The 19,147-nt window shown below is 42.7% G+C and overlaps 3 non-coding genes across 3 annotated transcripts; all 3 read right to left on the reverse strand.

The window, feature by feature from the left end:
• Nucleotides 1–830: 830 nt before the first annotated feature.
• On the reverse strand, nucleotides 831–903 carry TRNAF-GAA (transfer RNA phenylalanine (anticodon GAA)). The gene has a single exon. It is a non-coding gene; the product is annotated as a tRNA-Phe (tRNA).
• A 3,104-nt stretch (nucleotides 904–4,007) lies between these two features.
• TRNAF-GAA (transfer RNA phenylalanine (anticodon GAA)) lies at nucleotides 4,008–4,080 on the reverse strand. Its single transcript has one exon. It is a non-coding gene; the product is annotated as a tRNA-Phe (tRNA).
• Nucleotides 4,081–17,137: 13,057 nt separating this feature from the next.
• On the reverse strand, nucleotides 17,138–17,210 carry TRNAF-GAA (transfer RNA phenylalanine (anticodon GAA)). Its single transcript has one exon. It is a non-coding gene; the product is annotated as a tRNA-Phe (tRNA).
• Nucleotides 17,211–19,147: the final 1,937 nt, after the last annotated feature.

Consider the following 19,147-nt stretch of genomic DNA (forward strand, 5'->3'; position numbering starts at 1 on the left):
TTCCCTCCAACCACTTTTTGGGTTTATATGTCAATTTAGAAGTGGGAGTGACAGTCAGCGCCATCTATAAGCCAAACGGCGAGTGTGAAAACACTCTTATGCGCAAGTTTGGCGTCACGTAGCACGTGAACTTATTATGAGCGGGCAGTTGAATAATTGTTCCTCTTATACAACCTAAACACACCAAGTCTGCCAGTGCGAGACCCTCGTTCAATGAAATAAGGAAAAGAAGTGTATACCTAAGGGCTCGTTTTCCGTGTTTTAACACAATATTTATGAGATCTAAGAGACAGTAATGCGAAGGAACGTACAGGGAAAGTTATTAGAACCAATGGAATGTAAATAGGAAGAAAGAAAAGTGGATGAAAAAATAACCAGCCGGGGGCAGGAATCGAACCTACGACTTTCGAATATTCCGTTCGATGCTCTAACCACTGAGCTACCACAGCGGCCTTCCCTCCATCCACGTTTTTGTGTTTATATGTAAATTTAGAAGTAGGAGTGACAGTCAGCGCCATCTATAAGCCAAACGGCGAGTGTGAAAACACTCTTATGCGCATGTTTGGCGTCACGTAGCACGTGAACCTATTATGAGCGGGCAGCTGGTTAATTGTCCCTCTTATACAACCCAAACACACCAAGTCTGCCAGTACGAGACCCTCGTTCAATGAAATAAGGGAAAGAAGTGTATACCTAAGGGCTCGTTTTCCGTGTTTTAACACAATAATAAAGAGGTCTAACAGACAGTAATGCCAAGGAATGTACAGGGGAAGTTATTAGAACCAATGGAATGTAAATAGGAAGAAAGAAAAGTGGATGAAAAAATAACCAGCCGTGGGCAGGAATCGAACCTTCGACCTTCGAATATTCCGTTCGATGCTCTAACCACTGAGCTACCACAGCGGCCTTCCCTCCATCCACTTTTTTGGGTTCATATGTGAATATAGAAGCAGGAGTGACAGTCAGCGCCATCTATAAGCCAAACGGCGAGTGTGAAAACACTCTTATGCGCATGTTTGGCGTCACGTAGCACGTGAACTTATTATGAGCGGGCAGCTGGTTAATTGTCCCTCTTATACAACCTAAACACACCAAGTCTGCCAGTACGAGACCCTCGTTCAATGAAATAAGGGAAAGAAGTGTACACCTAAGGGCTCGTTTACCGTGTTTTACCACAGTATTAATGAGATCTAACAGACAGTAATACCAAGGAATGTACAGGGGAAGTTATTAAAACCAATGGAATGTAAAAAGGAAGAAAGAATAGTGGACGAAAAAATAACCAGCCGTAGTCAGGAATCGAACCTACGACCTTCGAATAACGCGTTCGATTCTCTAACCACTGAAGTACCACCGCGGCCTTCCCTTCATTCACTTTTTAGGTTTATATGTGAATTTAGAAGTAGGAGTGACAGTCAGCGCCTTCAATAAGAAAACGGCGAGTGTAAAAACACTCTTATGCGCATGTTAGGCGTCACGTAGGACGTGAACTTATTATGAGCGGGCAGCTGAATAATTGTCCCTCTTATACAACCTAAACACACCAAGTCTGCCAGTACGAGACCCTCGTTCAATGAAATAAGGAAAAGAAGTGTATACCTAAGGGCTCGTTATCCGTGTTTTAGCACAATATTAATGAGATCTAACAGACAGTAATGCCAAGCAATGTACAGGGGAAGTTATTAGAACAAATGGAATGTAAATAAGAAAAAAGAAAAGTGGATGAAAAAATAACCAGCCGTAGGCAGGAATCGAACCTACAACCTTCGAATAACGTGTTCGATGCTCTAACCACTGAGCTACCACAGCGGCCTTCCTTTTATCCACTTTTTTGGGTTTATATGTGAATTTAGAAGTAGAAGTGACAGTCAGCGCCATCTATAAGCCAAACGGCGAGTGTGAAAACACTCTTATGCGCATTTTTTGGCGTCACGTAGCACGTGAACTTATTATGAGCGGGCAGCTGGTTAATTGTCCCTCTTATACAACCTAAACACACCAAGTCTGCCAGTACGAGACCCTCGTTCAATGTAATAAGGAAAAGAAAAGTACACCTAAGGGCTCGTTTTAGGTGTTTTAACAGAGTATTAATGAGATCTAACAAACAGTAATACCAAGGAATGTACAGGGGAAGTTATTAAAACCAATGGAATGTAAATAGGAAGAAAGAAAAGTGGACAAAAAAAATAACCAGCCGTCGTCAGGAATCGAACCTACGACCTCCGAATAACGCGTTCGATGCTCTAACCACTGAGCTACCACAGCGGCCTCACCTTCATCCATTTTTTAGGTTTATATGTGAATTTAGAAGTAGGAGTGACAGTCAGCGCCTTCTATAAGCAAATGGCGAGTGTAAAAACACTCTTATGCGCATGTTAGGCGTCACGTAGCACGTGAACTTATTATCAGCGGGCAGCTGATTAATTGTCCCTCTTATACAACCTAAACACACCAAGTCTGCCAGTACGAGACCCTCGTTCAACTAAATAAGGAAAAGAAGTGTATACCTAAGGGCTCGTTTTCCGTGTTTTAACACAATATTAATGAGATCTAACAGACAGTAATGCAAAGGAACGTACAGGGAAAGTTATTAGAACCAATGGAATGTAAATAGGAAGAAAGAAAAGTGGATGAAAAAATAGCCAGCCGTGGGCAGGAATCGAACCTACGACCTTCGAATAACGCGTTCGATGCTCTAACCACTGAGCTACCACAGCGGCCTTCCCTCCATCCACCTTTTTGGGTTCATATGTGAATATAGAAGCAGGAGTGACAGTCAGCGCCATCTATAAGCCAAACGGCGAGTGTGAAAACACTCTTATGCGCATTTTTTGGCGTCACGTAGCACGTGAACTTATTATGAGCGGGCAGCTGATTAATTGTATCTCTTATTCAACCTAAACACACCAAGTCTGCCAGTACGAGACCCTCGTTCAATGAAATAAGAGAAAGAAGTGTATACCTAAGGGCTCGTTTTCCGTGTTTTAACACAATATTAATGAGATCTAACAGACAGTAATGCCAAAGAATGTACAGGGGAAGCTAGTAGAACCAATGGAATGTAAACAAGAAGAAAGAAAAGTGGATGAGAAAATAACCAGCCGTGTGCAGGAATCGAACCTACGACCTTCGAATAACGCGTTCGATGCTCTAACCACTGAGCTACCACAGCGGCCTTCCCTCCATTCACTTTTTTGGGTTCATTAGTGAATTTAGAATTAGGAGTGACAATCACCGCCATCTATAGGCCAAATGGCGAGTGTGAAAACACTCTTATGCGCATGTTTGCCGTCACGTAGCACGTGAACTTATTATGAGCTGGCAGCTGGTTAATTGTCCCTCTTATACAACCTAAACACACCAAGTCTGCCAGTACGAGACCCTCGTTCAATGAAATAAGGAAAAGAATTGTATACCTAAGGGCTCGTTTTACGTGTTTTAACACAATAATAATGAGATCTAACAGACAGTAATGCCAAGGAATGTACAGGGGAAGTTATTAGAACCAATGGAATGTAAATAAGAAGAAAGAAAGGTGGGTGACAAAATAACAAGCCGTGGGCAGGAATCGACTCTACGACCTTCGAATAACGCCTTCGATGCTCTAACCACTGAGCTACCACAGCGGCCTTCCTCCCATCCACTTTTTTGGGTTTATATGTGAATTTAGAAGTAGGAGTGACAGTCAACGCCATCTATAAGCCAAACGGCGATTGTGAAAGCACTCTTATGCGCATGTTTGTCGTCACGTAGCACGTGAACCTATTATGAGCGGGCAGCTGGGTAATTGTCCCTCTTATACAACCTAAACACACCAAGTCTGCCAGTACGAGACCCTCGTTCAATGAAATAAGGGAAAGAAGTGTATACCTAAGGGCTCGTTTTCCGTGTTTTAACACAATAATAATGAGATCTAACAGACAGTAATGCCAAGGAATGTACAGGGGAAGTTATTAGAACCAATGGAATGTAAATAGGAAGAAAGAAAAGTGGATGAAAAAATAACCAGCCGTGGGCAGGAATCGAACCTACGACCTTCGAATATTCCGTTCGATGCTCTAACCACTGAGCTACCACAGCGGCCTTCCCTCAATCCACTTTTTTGGGTTCATATGTGAATATAGAAGCAGGAGTGACAGTCAGCGCCATCTATAAGCCAAACGGCGAGTGTGAAAACACTCTTATGCGCATGTTTGGCGTCACGTAGCACGTGAACTTATTATGAGCGGGCAGCTGAATAATTGTCCCTCTTATACAACCTAAACACACCAAGTCTGCCAGTACGAGACCCTAGTTCAATGAAATAAGGGAAATAAGTGTATACCTAAGGGCTCGTTTTCCGTGTTGTAACACAATATTAATGAGATTTAACATACAGCAATGCCAAGGAATGTACAGGGGAAGTTATTAGAACCAATGGAACGTAAATAGGAAGAAAGAAAAGTGGATGAACAAACAACCAGCCGTTGGCAGGAATTGAACCTACGACCTTCGAATAACGTGTTCGATGCTCTAACCACTGAGCTACCACAGCGGCCTTCCCTCCATCCACTTTTTGGGGTTTATATGTGAATTTAGAAGTAGGAGTGGCAGTCACCGCCATCTATAAGCCAAACGGCGAGTGTGAAAACACTCTTATGCGCGTCTTTGGCATCACGTAGCACGTGAACTTATTATGAGCGGGCAGCTGGTTAATTGTCCCTCTTATACAGCCTAAACACACCAAGTCTGCCAGTACGACACCCTCGTTCAATGAAATAAGGGAAAGAAGTGTACACCTAAGGGCACGTTTACCGTGTTTTACCACAGTATTAATGAGATCTAACAGACAGTAATACCAAGGAATGTACAGGGGAAGTTATTAAAACCAATGGAATGTAAAAAGGAAGAAAGAAAAGTGGACGAAAAAATAACCAGCCGTGGTCAGGAATCGAACCTACGACCTTCGAATAACGCGTTCGATGCTCTAACCACTGAAGTACCACCGCGGCCTTCCCTCCATTCACTTTTTAGGTTTATATGTGAATTTAGAAGTAGGAGTGACAGTCAGCGCCTTCTATAAGAAAACGGCGAGTGTAAAAACACTCTTATGCGCATGTTAGGCGTCACGTAGCACGTTAACTTATTATGAGCGGGCAGCTGATTAATTGTCCCTCTTATACAACCTAAACACACCAAGTCTGCCAGTACGAGACCCTCGTTCAATGAAATAAGGAAAAGAAGTGTATACCTAAGGGCTCGTTTTCCGTGTTTTAACACAATAATAATGAGATCTAACAGACAGTAATGCCAAGGAATGTACAGGGGAAGTTATTAGAACCAATGGAATGTAAATAAGAAGAAAGAAAGGTGGGTGACAAAATAACCAGCCGTGGGCAGGAATCGACTCTACGACCTTCGAATAACGCCTTCGATGCTCTAACCACTGAGCTACCACAGCGGCCTTCCTCCCATCCACTTTTTTGGGTTTATATGTGAATTTAGAAGTAGGAGTGACAGTCAACGCCATCTATAAGCCAAACGGCGATGGTGAAAACACTCTTATGCGCATGTTTGTCGTCACGTAGCACATGAACTTATTATGAGCGGGCAGCTGGTAATTGTCCCTCTTATACAACCTAAACACACCAAGTCTGCCAGTACGAGACCCTCGTTCAATGAAATAAGGGAAAGAAGTGTATACCTAAGGGCTCGTTTTCCGTGTTTTAACACAATATTAATGAGATCTAACAGACAGTAATGCCAAGGAATGTACAGGGGAAGTTATTAGAACCAATGGAATGTAAAGAAGAAGAAAAAAAAGTGGATGAAAAAATAACCAGCCGTGGGCAGGAATCGAACCTACGACCTTCGAATAACGCGTTCGATGCTCTAACCACTGAGCTACCACAGCGGCCTTCCTTCCATCCACTTTTTTGGGTTTATAGTGAATTTAGAAGTAGGAGTGACCGTCAGCGCCATCTATAAGCCGAATGGCGAGTGTGAAAACACTCTTATGCGCATGTTTGTCGTCACGTAGCACATGAGTTTATTATGAGCGGGCAGCTGATTAATTGTCCCTCTTATTCAATTTAAACACACCAAGTCTGCCAGTACGAGACCCTCGTTCAATGAAATAAGGGAAAGAAGTGTATACCTAAGGGCTCGTTTTCCGTGTTTTATTACAATATTAATGAGATCTAACAGGCAGTAATGCCAAGGAATGTACAGGTGAAGTTATTAGAACCAATGGAATGTAAATAGGAAGAAAGAAAAGTGGATGAAAAAATAACCAGCCGTTGGCAGGAATTGAACCTACGACCTTCGAATAACGCGTTCGATGCTCTAACCACTGAGCTACCACAGCGGCCTTCCCTCCATCCACTTTTTGGGGTTTATATGTGAATTTAGAAGTAGGAGTGGCAGTCACCGCCATCTATAAGCCAAACGGCGAGTGTGAAAACACTCTTATGCGCATCTTTGGCGTCACGTAGCACGTGAACCTATTATGAGCGGGCAGCTGGTTAATTGTCCGACTTATACAGCCTAAACACACCAAGTCTGCCAGTACGACACCCTCGTTCAATGAAATAAGGGAAAGAAGTGTACACCTAAGGGCTCGTTTACCGTGTTTTACCACAGTAATAATGAGATCTAACAGACAGTAATACCAAGGAATGTACAGGGGAAGTTATTAAAACCAATGGAATGTAAAAAGGAAGAAAGAAAAGTGGACGAAAAAATAACCAGCCGTGGTCAGGAATCGAACCTACGACCTTCGAATAACGCGTTCGATGCTCTAACCACTGAAGTACCACCGCGGCCTTCCCTCCATTCACTTTTTAGGTTTATATGTGAATTTAGAAGTAGGAGTGACAGTCAGCGCCTTCTATAAGAAAACGGCGAGTGTAAAAACACTCTTATGCGCATGTTAGGCGTCACGTAGCACGTTAACTTATTATGAGCGGGCAGCTGATTAATTGTCCCTCTTATACAACCTAAACACACCAAGTCTGCCAGTACGAGACCCTCGTTCAATGAAATAAGGAAAAGAAGTGTATACCTAAGGGCTCGTTTTCCGTGTTTTAACACAATAATAATGAGATCTAACAGACAGTAATGCCAAGGAATGTACAGGGGAAGTTATTAGAACCAATGGAATGTAAATAAGAAGAAAGAAAGGTGGGTGACAAAATAACCAGCCGTGGGCAGGAATCGACTCTACGACCTTCGAATAACGCCTTCGATGCTCTAACCACTGAGCTACCACAGCGGCCTTCCTCCCATCCACTTTTTTGGGTTTATATGTGAATTTAGAAGTAGGAGTGACAGTCAACGCCATCTATAAGCCAAATGGCGATGGTGAAAACACTCTTATGCGCATGTTTGTCGTCACGTAGCACATGAACTTATTATGAGCGGGCAGCTGGTAATTGTCCCTCTTATACAACCTAAACACACCAAGTCTGCCAGTACGAGACCCTCGTTCAATGAAATAAGGGAAAGAAGTGTATACCTAAGGGCTCGTTTTCCGTGTTTTAACACAATATTAATGAGATCTAACAGACAGTAATGCCAAGGAATGTACAGGGGAAGTTATTAGAACCAATGGAATGTAAAGAAGAAGAAAAAAAAGTGGATGAAAAAATAACCAGCCGTGGGCAGGAATCGAACCTACGACCTTCGAATAACGCGTTCGATGCTCTAACCACTGAGCTACCACAGCGGCCTTCCTTCCATCCACTTTTTTGGGTTTATAGTGAATTTAGAAGTAGGAGTGACCGTCAGCGCCATCTATAAGCCGAATGGCGAGTGTGAAAACACTCTTATGCGCATGTTTGTCGTCACGTAGCACATGAGTTTATTATGAGCGGGCAGCTGATTAATTGTCCCTCTTATTCAATTTAAACACACCAAGTCTGCCAGTACGAGACCCTCGTTCAATGAAATAAAGGAAAGAAGTGTATACCTAAGGGCTCGTTTTCCGTGTTTTATTACAATATTAATGAGATCTAACAGGCAGTAATGCCAAGGAATGTACAGGTGAAGTTATTAGAACCAATGGAATGTAAATAGGAAGAAAGAAAAGTGGATGAAAAAATAACCAGCCGTTGGCAGGAATTGAACCTACGACCTTCGAATAACGCGTTCGATGCTCTAACCACTGAGCTACCACAGCGGCCTTCCCTCCATCCACTTTTTAGGTTTATATGTGAATTTAGAAGTAGGAGTGACAGTCAGCGCCTTCTATAAGCAAACGATGAGTGTAAAAACACTCTTATGCGCATGTTAGGCGTCACGTAGCACGTTAACTTATTATGAGTGGGCAGCTGTGTAATTGTCCCTCTTATACAACCTAAACACACCAAGTCTGCCAGTACGAGACCCTCGTTCAATGAAATAAGGAAAAAAAGTGTACACCTAAGGGCTCGTTTTCCGTGTTTTAACACAATATTAAAGAGATCTAACAGACAGTAATGCCAAGGAATGTACAGGGGAAGTTACTAGAACCAATGGAATGTAAATAAGAAGAAAGAAAGGTGGATGAAAAAATAACCAGCCGTGGGCAGGAATCGACCCTACGACCTTCGAATAACGCGTTCGATGCTCTAACCACTGAGCTACCACAGCGGCCTTCCCTCCGTCCACTTTTTAGGTTTATATGTGAATTTAGAAGTAGGAGTGACAGTCAGCGCCTTCTATAAGCAAACGGTGAGTGTAAAAACACTCTTATGCGCATGTTTGGCGTCCCGTAGCACGTGAACTTATTATGAGCGGGCAGCTGGTTAATTGTCCCTCTTATACAGCCTAAACACACCAAGTCTGCCAGTACGAGACCCTCGTTCAATGAAATAAGGGAAAGAAGTGTACACCTAAGGGCTCGTTTTCCGTGTTTTAACACAATATTTATGAGATCTAACAGACAGTAATGCCAAAGAAAGTAAAGGGAAAGTTATTAGAACCAATGGAATGTAAAGAAGAAGAAAAAAAAGTGGATGAAAAAATAACCAGCCGTGGGCAGGAATCGAACCTACGACCTTCGAATAACGCGTTCGATGCTCTAACCACTGAGCTACCACAGCGGCCTTCCCTCCATCCACTTTTTTGTGTTCATATGTGAATTTAGAAGTAGGAGTGACAGTCAGCGCCATCTATAAGCCAAACGGCGAGTGTGAAAACTTTCTTATGCGCATGTTTGGCGTCACGTAGCACGTGAACTTATTATGAGCGGGCAGCTGAATAATTGTCCCTCTTATACAACCTAAACACACCAAGTCTGCCAGTACGAGACCCTAGTTCAATGAAATAAGGGAAATAAGTGTATACCTAAGGGCTCGTTTTCCGTGTTTTAACACAATATTAATGAGATCTAACAGACAGTAATGCCAAGGAATGTACAGGGGAAGTTATTAGAACCAATGGGATGTAAATAAGAAGAAAGAAAAGTGGACGAAAAAATAACCAGCCGTGGTCAGGAATCGAACGTACGACCTTCGAATAACGCGTTCGATGCTCTAACCACTTAGCTACCAAAGCGGCCTTCCCTCCATCCACTTTTTAGGTTTATATGTGAATTTAGAAGTAGGAGTGACAGTCAGCGCCATCTATAAGCCAAACGGCGAGTGTGAAAACACTCTTATGCGCATGTTTGGCGTCACGTAGCACGTGAACCTAATATGAGCGGGCAGCTGATTAATTGTCCCTCTTATACTACCTAAACACACCAAGTCTGCCAGTGCGAGACCCTCGTTCAATGAAATAAGGAAAAGAAGTGTATACCTAAGGGCTCGTTTTCCGTGTTTTAACACAATATAATAAGATCTAACAGACAGTAATGCCAAGGAATGTACAGGGAAAGTTATTAAAACCAATGGAATGTAAATATGAAGAAAGAAAAGTGGACGAAAAAAATAACCAGCCGTGGTCAGGAATCGAAGCTACGACTTTCGAATAACGCGTTCGATGCTCTCACCACTCAGCTACCACAGCGGCCTTCCTTCCATCCACTTTTTTGGGTTTATAGTGAATTTAGAAGTAGGAGTGACCGTCAGCGCCATCTATAAGCCGAATGGCGAGTGTGAAAACACTCTTATGCGCATGTTTGTCGTCACGTAGCACATGAGTTTATTATGAGCGGGCAGCTGATTAATTGTCCCTCTTATTCAACCTAAACACACCAAGTCTGCCAGTACGAGACCCTCGTTCAATGAAATAAGGGAAAGAAGTGTATACCTAAGGGCTCGTTTTCCGTGTTTTATTACAATATTATTGAGATCTAACAGGCAGTAATGCCAAGGAATGTACAGGTGAAGTTATTAGAACCAATGGAATGTAAATAGGAAGAAAGAAAAGTGGATGAAAAAATAACCAGCCGTTGGCAGGAATTGAACCCACGACCTTCGAATAACGCGTTCGATGCTCTAACCACTGAGCTACCACAGCGGCCTTCCCTCCATCCACTTTTTAGGTTTATATGTGAATTTAGAAGTAGGAGTGACAGTCAGCGCCTTCTATGAGCAAACGGGGAGTGTAAAAACACTCTTATGCGCATGTTAGGCGTAACGTAGCACGTTAACTTATTATGAGCGGGCAGCTGTGTAATTGTCCCTCTTATACAACCTAAACACACCAAGTCTGCCAGTACGAGACCCTCGTTCAATGAAGTAAGAGAAAAAAGTGTATACCTAAGGGCGCGTTTTCCGTGTCTTAACACAATAATAATGAGATCTAACAGACAGTAATGCCAAGGAATGTACAGGGGAAGTTATTAGAACCAATGGAATGTAAATAAGAAGAAAGAAAGGTGGATGAAAAAATAACCAGCAGTGGGCAGGAATCGACCCTACGACCTTCGAATAACGCGTTCGATGCTCTAACCACTGAGCTACCACAGCGGCCTTCCCTCTATCCACTTTTTAGGTTTATATGTGAATTTAGAAGTAGGAGTGACAGTCAGCGCCTTCTATAAGCCAAACGGCGAGTGTGAAAACACTTTTATGCGCATGTTTGTCGTCACGTAGCACATGAGTTTATTATGAGCGGGCAGCTGATTAATTGTCCCTCTTATTCAACCTAAACACACCAAGTCTGCCAGTACGAGACCCTCGTTCAGTGAAATAAGGGAAAGAAGTGTATACCTAAGGGCTCGTTTTCCGTGTTTTAATACAATAATAATGAGATCTAACAGACAGTAATGCCAAGGAATGTACAGGTGAAGTTATTAGAGCCAATGGAATGTAAATAGGAAGAAAGAAAAGTGGACGAAAAAAATAACCAGCCGTGGTCAGGAATCGAACCTACGACCTTCGAATAACGCGTTCGATGCTCTAACCACTGAGCTACCACAGCGGCCTTCCCTCCATCTACTTTTTAGGTTTATATGTGAATTTAGATGTAGGAGTGACAGTCAGCGCCTTCTATAAGAAACGGCGAGTGTAAAACACTCTTATGCGCATGTTAGGCGTCACGTAGCACGTTAACTTATTATGAGCGGGCAGCTGTGTTTTGTCCCTCTTATACAACCTAAACACACCAAGTCTGCCAGTACGAGACCCCCGTTCAATGAAATAAGGGAAAGAAGTGTATACCTAAGGGCGCGTTTTCCGTGTCTTAACACAATATTATTGAGATCTAACACACAGTAATGCGAAGGAATGTACAAGGGAAGTTATTAGAAGCAATGGAATGTAAATAAGAAGAAAGAATAGTGGATGAAAAAATAACCAGCCCTGGGCAGGAATCGAATCTACGACCTTCGAATAACGCGTTCGACGCTCTAACCACTGAGCTACCACAGCGGCCTTCCCTCCATCCACTTTTTTGGGTTTATATGTGAATTTAGAATTAGGAGTGACAGTCAGCGCCATCTATAAGCCAAACAGCGAGTGTGAAAACACTCTTATGCGCATGTTTGGCGTCACGATGCACGTGAACTTATTATGAGCGGGCAGCTGTGTAATTGTCCCTCTTATACAACCTAAACACACCAAGTCTGCCGGTACGAGACCCTCGTTCAATGAAATAAGAGAAAAAAGTGTATACCTAAGGGCGCGTTTTCCGTGTTTTAACACAATATTAAAGAGATCTAACAGACAGTAATACCAAGGATTGTACAGGGGAAGTTATTAAAACCAATGGAATGTAAATAGGAAGAAAGAAAAGTGGACGAAAAAAATAACCAGCCGTGGTCAGGAATCGAACCTACGACCTTCGAATAACGCGTTCGATGCTCTAACCACTGAGCTACCACAGCGGCCTTCCCTCTATCCACTTTTTAGGTTTATATGTGAATTTAGAAGTAGGAGTGATAGTCAGCGCCTTCTATAAGAAACGGAGAGTGTAAAAACACTCTTATGCGCATGTTAGGCGTCACGTAGCACGTTAACTTATTATGAGCGGGCAGCTGATTAATTGTCCCTCTTATACTACCTAAACACACCAAGTCTGCCAGTGCGAGACCCTCGTTCAATGAAATAAGGAAAAGAAGTGTATACCTAAGGGCTCGTTTTCCGTGTTTTAACACAATATAATAAGATCTAACAGACAGTAATGCCAAGGAATGTACAGGGAAAGTTATTAAAACCAATGGAATGTAAATATGAAGAAAGAAAAGTGGACGAAAAAAATAACCAGCCGTGGTCAGGAATCGAAGCTACGACTTTCGAATAACGCGTTCGATGCTCTCACCACTCAGCTACCACAGCGGCCTTCCTTCCATCCACTTTTTTGGGTTTATAGTGAATTTAGAAGTAGGAGTGACCGTCAGCGCCATCTATAAGCCGAATGGCGAGTGTGAAAACACTCTTATGCGCATGTTTGTCGTCACGTAGCACATGAGTTTATTATGAGCGGGCAGCTGATTAATTGTCCCTCTTATTCAACCTAAACACACCAAGTCTGCCAGTACGAGACCCTCGTTCAATGAAATAAGGGAAAGAAGTGTATACCTAAGGGCTCGTTTTCCGTGTTTTATTACAATATTATTGAGATCTAACAGGCAGTAATGCCAAGGAATGTACAGGTGAAGTTATTAGAACCAATGGAATGTAAATAGGAAGAAAGAAAAGTGGATGAAAAAATAACCAGCCGTTGGCAGGAATTGAACCCACGACCTTCGAATAACGCGTTCGATGCTCTAACCACTGAGCTACCACAGCGGCCTTCCCTCCATCCACTTTTTAGGTTTATATGTGAATTTAGAAGTAGGAGTGACAGTCAGCGCCTTCTATGAGCAAACGGGGAGTGTAAAAACACTCTTATGCGCATGTTAGGCGTAACGTAGCACGTTAACTTATTATGAGCGGGCAGCTGTGTAATTGTCCCTCTTATACAACCTAAACACACCAAGTCTGCCAGTACGAGACCCTCGTTCAATGAAGTAAGAGAAAAAAGTGTATACCTAAGGGCGCGTTTTCCGTGTCTTAACACAATAATAATGAGATCTAACAGACAGTAATGCCAAGGAATGTACAGGGGAAGTTATTAGAACCAATGGAATGTAAATAAGAAGAAAGAAAGGTGGATGAAAAAATAACCAGCAGTGGGCAGGAATCGACCCTACGACCTTCGAATAACGCGTTCGATGCTCTAACCACTGAGCTACCACAGCGGCCTTCCCTCTATCCACTTTTTAGGTTTATATGTGAATTTAGAAGTAGGAGTGACAGTCAGCGCCTTCTATAAGCCAAACGGCGAGTGTGAAAACACTTTTATGCGCATGTTTGTCGTCACGTAGCACATGAGTTTATTATGAGCGGGCAGCTGATTAATTGTCCCTCTTATTCAACCTAAACACACCAAGTCTGCCAGTACGAGACCCTCGTTCAGTGAAATAAGGGAAAGAAGTGTATACCTAAGGGCTCGTTTTCCGTGTTTTAATACAATAATAATGAGATCTAACAGACAGTAATGCCAAGGAATGTACAGGTGAAGTTATTAGAGCCAATGGAATGTAAATAGGAAGAAAGAAAAGTGGACGAAAAAAAATAACCAGCCGTGGTCAGGAATCGAACCTACGACCTTCGAATAACGCGTTCGATGCTCTAACCACTGAGCTACCACAGCGGCCTTCCCTCCATCTACTTTTTAGGTTTATATGTGAATTTAGATGTAGGAGTGACAGTCAGCGCCTTCTATAAGAAACGGCGAGTGTAAAACACTCTTATGCGCATGTTAGGCGTCACGTAGCACGTTAACTTATTATGAGCGGGCAGCTGTGTTTTGTCCCTCTTATACAACCTAAACACACCAAGTCTGCCAGTACGAGACCCCCGTTCAATGAAATAAGGGAAAGAAGTGTATACCTAAGGGCGCGTTTTCCGTGTCTTAACACAATATTATTGAGATCTAACACACAGTAATGCGAAGGAATGTACAAGGGAAGTTATTAGAAGCAATGGAATGTAAATAAGAAGAAAGAATAGTGGATGAAAAAATAACCAGCCCTGGGCAGGAATCGAATCTACGACCTTCGAATAACGCGTTCGACGCTCTAACCACTGAGCTACCACAGCGGCCTTCCCTCCATCCACTTTTTTGGGTTTATATGTGAATTTAGAATTAGGAGTGACAGTCAGCGCCATCTATAAGCCAAACAGCGAGTGTGAAAACACTCTTATGCGCATGTTTGGCGTCACGATGCACGTGAACTTATTATGAGCGGGCAGCTGTGTAATTGTCCCTCTTATACAACCTAAACACACCAAGTCTGCCGGTACGAGACCCTCGTTCAATGAAATAAGAGAAAAAAGTGTATACCTAAGGGCGCGTTTTCCGTGTTTTAACACAATATTAAAGAGATCTAACAGACAGTAATACCAAGGATTGTACAGGGGAAGTTATTAAAACCAATGGAATGTAAATAGGAAGAAAGAAAAGTGGACGAAAAAAATAACCAGCCGTGGTCAGGAATCGAACCTACGACCTTCGAATAACGCGTTCGATGCTCTAACCACTGAGCTACCACAGCGGCCTTCCCTCTATCCACTTTTTAGGTTTATATGTGAATTTAGAAGTAGGAGTGATAGTCAGCGCCTTCTATAAGAAACGGAGAGTGTAAAAACACTCTTATGCGCATGTTAGGCGTCACGTAGCACGTTAACTTATTATGAGCGGGCAGCTGTGTAATTGTCCCTCTTATACAACCTAAACACACCAAGTCTGCCAGTACGAGACCCTCGTTCAATGAAATAAGGGAAAAAAGCGTATACCTAAGGGCGCGTTTTCCGTGTCTTAACACAATAATAATGAGATCTAACAGACAGTAATGCCAAGGAATGTGCAGGGGAAGTTATTAAAACCAATGGAATGTAAATACGAAGAAAGAAAGGTGGATGAAATTATAACCAGCCGTGGGCAGGAATCGACCCTACGACCTTCGAATAACGCGTTCGATGCTCTAACCACTGAGCTACCACAGCGGCCTTCCTTCCATCCACTTTTTTGGGTTTATAGTGAATTTAGAAGTAGAAGTTACAGTCAGCGCCATCTATAATCCAAACTGCGAGTGTGAAAACACTCTTATGCGCATGTTTGTCGTCACGTAGCACATGAGTTTATTATGAGCGGGCAGCTGAAGAATTGTCTCTCTTATTCAACCTAAACACACCAAGTCTGCCAGTACGAGACCCTCGTTCAGTGAAATAAGGGAAAGAAGTGTATACCTAAGGGCTCGTTTTCCGTCTTTTAATACAATAATATTGAGATCTAACAGACAGTAATGCCAAGGAATGTACAGGTGAAGTTATTAGAGCCAATGGAATGTAAATAGGAAGAAAGAAAAGTGGATGAAAAAATAACCAGCCGTTTACAGGAATTGAACCAACGACCTTCGAATAGCGCGTTCGATGCTCTAACCACTGAGCTACCACAGCGGCCTTATTCCATCCACTTTTTAGGTTTATATGTGAATTTAGAAGTAGGAGTGACAGTCAGCGCCTTCTATAAGCAAATGGTGAGTCTAAAAACACTCTTATGCGCATGTTAGGCGTCACGTAGCACGTGAACTTATTATGAGCGGGCAGCTGATTAATTTTCCCTCTTATACAACCTAAACACACCAAGTCTGCCAGTACGAGACCCTCGTTCAATGAAATAAGAAAAAGAAGTGTATACCTAAGGGCTCGTTTTCCGTGTTTTAACACAATAATAATGAGATCTAACAGACAGTAATGCCAAGGAATGTACAGGGGAAGTTATTAGAACCAATGGATTGTAAATAAGAAGAAAGAAAGGTGGGTGAAAAAATAACCAGCCGTGGGCAGGAATCGACTCTACGACCTTCGAATAACGCGTTCGATGCTCTAACCACTGAGCTACCACAGCGGCCTTCCTCCCATCCACTTTTTTGGGTTTATATGTGAATTTAGAAGTAGGAGTGACAGTCAGCGCCATCTATAAGCCAAACGGCGAGTGTGAAAACACTCTTATGCGCAAGTTTGGCGTCACGTAGCACGTGAACTTATTATGAGCGGGCAGCTGAATAATTGTTCCTCTTATACAACCTAAACACACCAAGTCTGCCAGTGCGAGACCCTCGTTCAATGAAATAAGGAAAAGAAGTGTATACCTAAGGGCTCGTTTTCCGTGTTTTAACACAATATTTATGAGATCTAAGAGACAGTAATGCGAAGGAACGTACAGGGAAAGTTATTAGAACCAATGGAATGTAAATAGGAAGAAAGAACAGTGGATGAAAAAATAACCAGCCGGGGGCAGGAATCGAACCTACGACTTTCGAATATTCCGTTCGATGCTCTAACCACTGAGCTACCACAGCGGCCTTCCCTCCATCCACTTTTTTGTGTTTATATGTAAATTTAGAAGTAGGAGTGACAGTCAGCGCCATCTATGAGCCAAACGGCGAGTGTGAAAACACTCTTATGCGCATGTTTGGCGTCACGTAGCACGTGAACCTATTATGAGCGGGCAGCTGGTTAATTGTCCCTCTTATACAACCCAAACACACCAAGTCTGCCAGTACGAGACCCTCGTTCAATGAAATAAGGGAAAGAAGTGTATACCTAAGGGCTCGTTTTCCGTGTTTTAACACAATAATAATGAGGTCTAACAGACAGTAATGCCAAGGAATGTACAGGGGAAGTTATTAGAACCAATGGAATGTAAATAGGAAGAAAGAAAAGTGGATGAAAAAATAACCAGCCGTGGGCAGGAATCGAACCTACGACCTTCGAATATTCCGTTCGATGCTCTAACCACTGAGCTACCACAGCGGCCTTCCCTCCATCCACTTTTTTGGGTTCATATGTGAATATAGAAGCGAGGTGACAGTCAGCGCCATCTATAAGCCAAACGGCGAGTGTGAAAACACTCTTATGCGCATGTTTGGCGTCACGTAGCACGTGAACTTATTATGAGCGGGCAGCTGGTTAATTGTCCCTCTTATACAACCTAAACACACCAAGTCTGCCAGTACGAGACCCTCGTTCAATGAAATAAGGGAAAGAAGTGTACACCTAAGGGCTCGTTTACCGTGTTTTACCACAGTATTAATGAGATCTAACAGACAGTAATACCAAGGAATGTACAGGGGAAGTTATTAAAACCAATGGAATGTAAAAAGGAAGAAAGAATAGTGGACGAAAAAATAACCAGCCGTAGTCAGGAATCGAACCTACGACCTTCGAATAACGCGTTCGATTCTCTAACCACTGAAGTACCACCGCGGCCTTCCCTTCATTCACTTTTTAGGTTTATATGTGAATTTAGAAGTAGGAGTGACAGTCAGCGCCTTCAATAAGAAAACGGCGAGTGTAAAAACACTCTTATGCGCATGTTAGGCGTCACGTAGGACGTGAACTTATTATGAGCGGGCAGCTGATTAATTGTCCCTCTTATACAACCTAAACACACCAAGTCTGCCAGTACGAGACCCTCGTTCAATGAAATAAGGAAAGAAGTGTATACCTAAGGGCTCGTTTTCCGTGTTTTAACACAATAATAATGAGATCTAACAGACAGTAATGCCAAGGAATGTACAGGGGAAGTTATTAGAACCAATGGAATGTAAATAAGAAGAAAGAAAGGTGGGTGACAAAATAACCAGCCGTGGGCAGGAATCGACTCTACGACCTTCGAATAACGCGTTCGATGCTCTAACCACTGAGCTACCACAGCGGCCTTCCCTCCATCCACTTTTTGGGGTTTATATGTGAATTTAGATGTAGGAGTGACAGTCAGCGCCTTCTATAAGCAAACGGCGAGTGTAAAAACACTCTTATGCGCATGTTAGGCGTCACGTAGCACGTGAACTTATTATGAGCGGGCAGCTGATTAATTGTCCCTCTTATACAACCTAAACACACCAAGTCTGCCAGTACGAGACCCTCGTTCAACGAAATAAGGAAAAGAAGTGTATACCTAAGGGCTCGTTATCCGTGTTTTAGCACAATATTAATGAGATCTAACAGACAGTAATGCCAAGCAATGTACAGGGGAAGTTATTAGAACAAATGGAATGTAAATAAGAAAAAAGAAAAGTGGATGAAAAAATAACCAGCCGTAGGCAGGAATCGAACCTACAACCTTCGAATAACGTGTTCGATGCTCTAACCACTGAGCTACCACAGCGGCCTTCCTTTTATCCACTTTTTTGGGTTTATATGTGAATTTAGAAGTAGAAGTGACAGTCAGCGCCATCTATAAGCCAAACGGCGAGTGTGAAAACACTCTTATGCGCATTTTTTGGCGTCACGTAGCACGTGAACTTATTATGAGCGGGCAGCTGGTTAATTGTCCCTCTTATACAACCTAAACACACCAAGTCTGCCAGTACGAGACCCTCGTTCAATGTAATAAGGGAAAGAAAAGTACACCTAAGGGCTCGTTTTAGGTGTTTTAACAGAGTAATAATGAGATCTAACAAACAGTAATACCAAGGAATGTACAGGGGAAGTTATTAAAACCAATGGAATGTAAATAGGAAGAAAGAAAAGTGGACGAAAAAAATAACCAGCCGTCGTCAGGAATCGAACCTACGACCTCCGAATAACGCGTTCGATGCTCTAACTACTGAGCTACCACAGCGGCCTCACCTTCATCCATTTTTTAGGTTTATATGTGAATTTAGAAGTAGGAGTGACAGTCAGCGCCTTCTATAAGCAAACGGCGAGTGTAAAAACACTCTTATGCGCATGTTAGGCGTCACGTA

The sequence above is a fragment of the Rhipicephalus microplus genome, chromosome 4 (genome assembly GCF_043290135.1).
Source record: "Rhipicephalus microplus isolate Deutch F79 chromosome 4, USDA_Rmic, whole genome shotgun sequence".
NCBI classification, from domain to species: domain Eukaryota; kingdom Metazoa; phylum Arthropoda; class Arachnida; order Ixodida; family Ixodidae; genus Rhipicephalus; species Rhipicephalus microplus.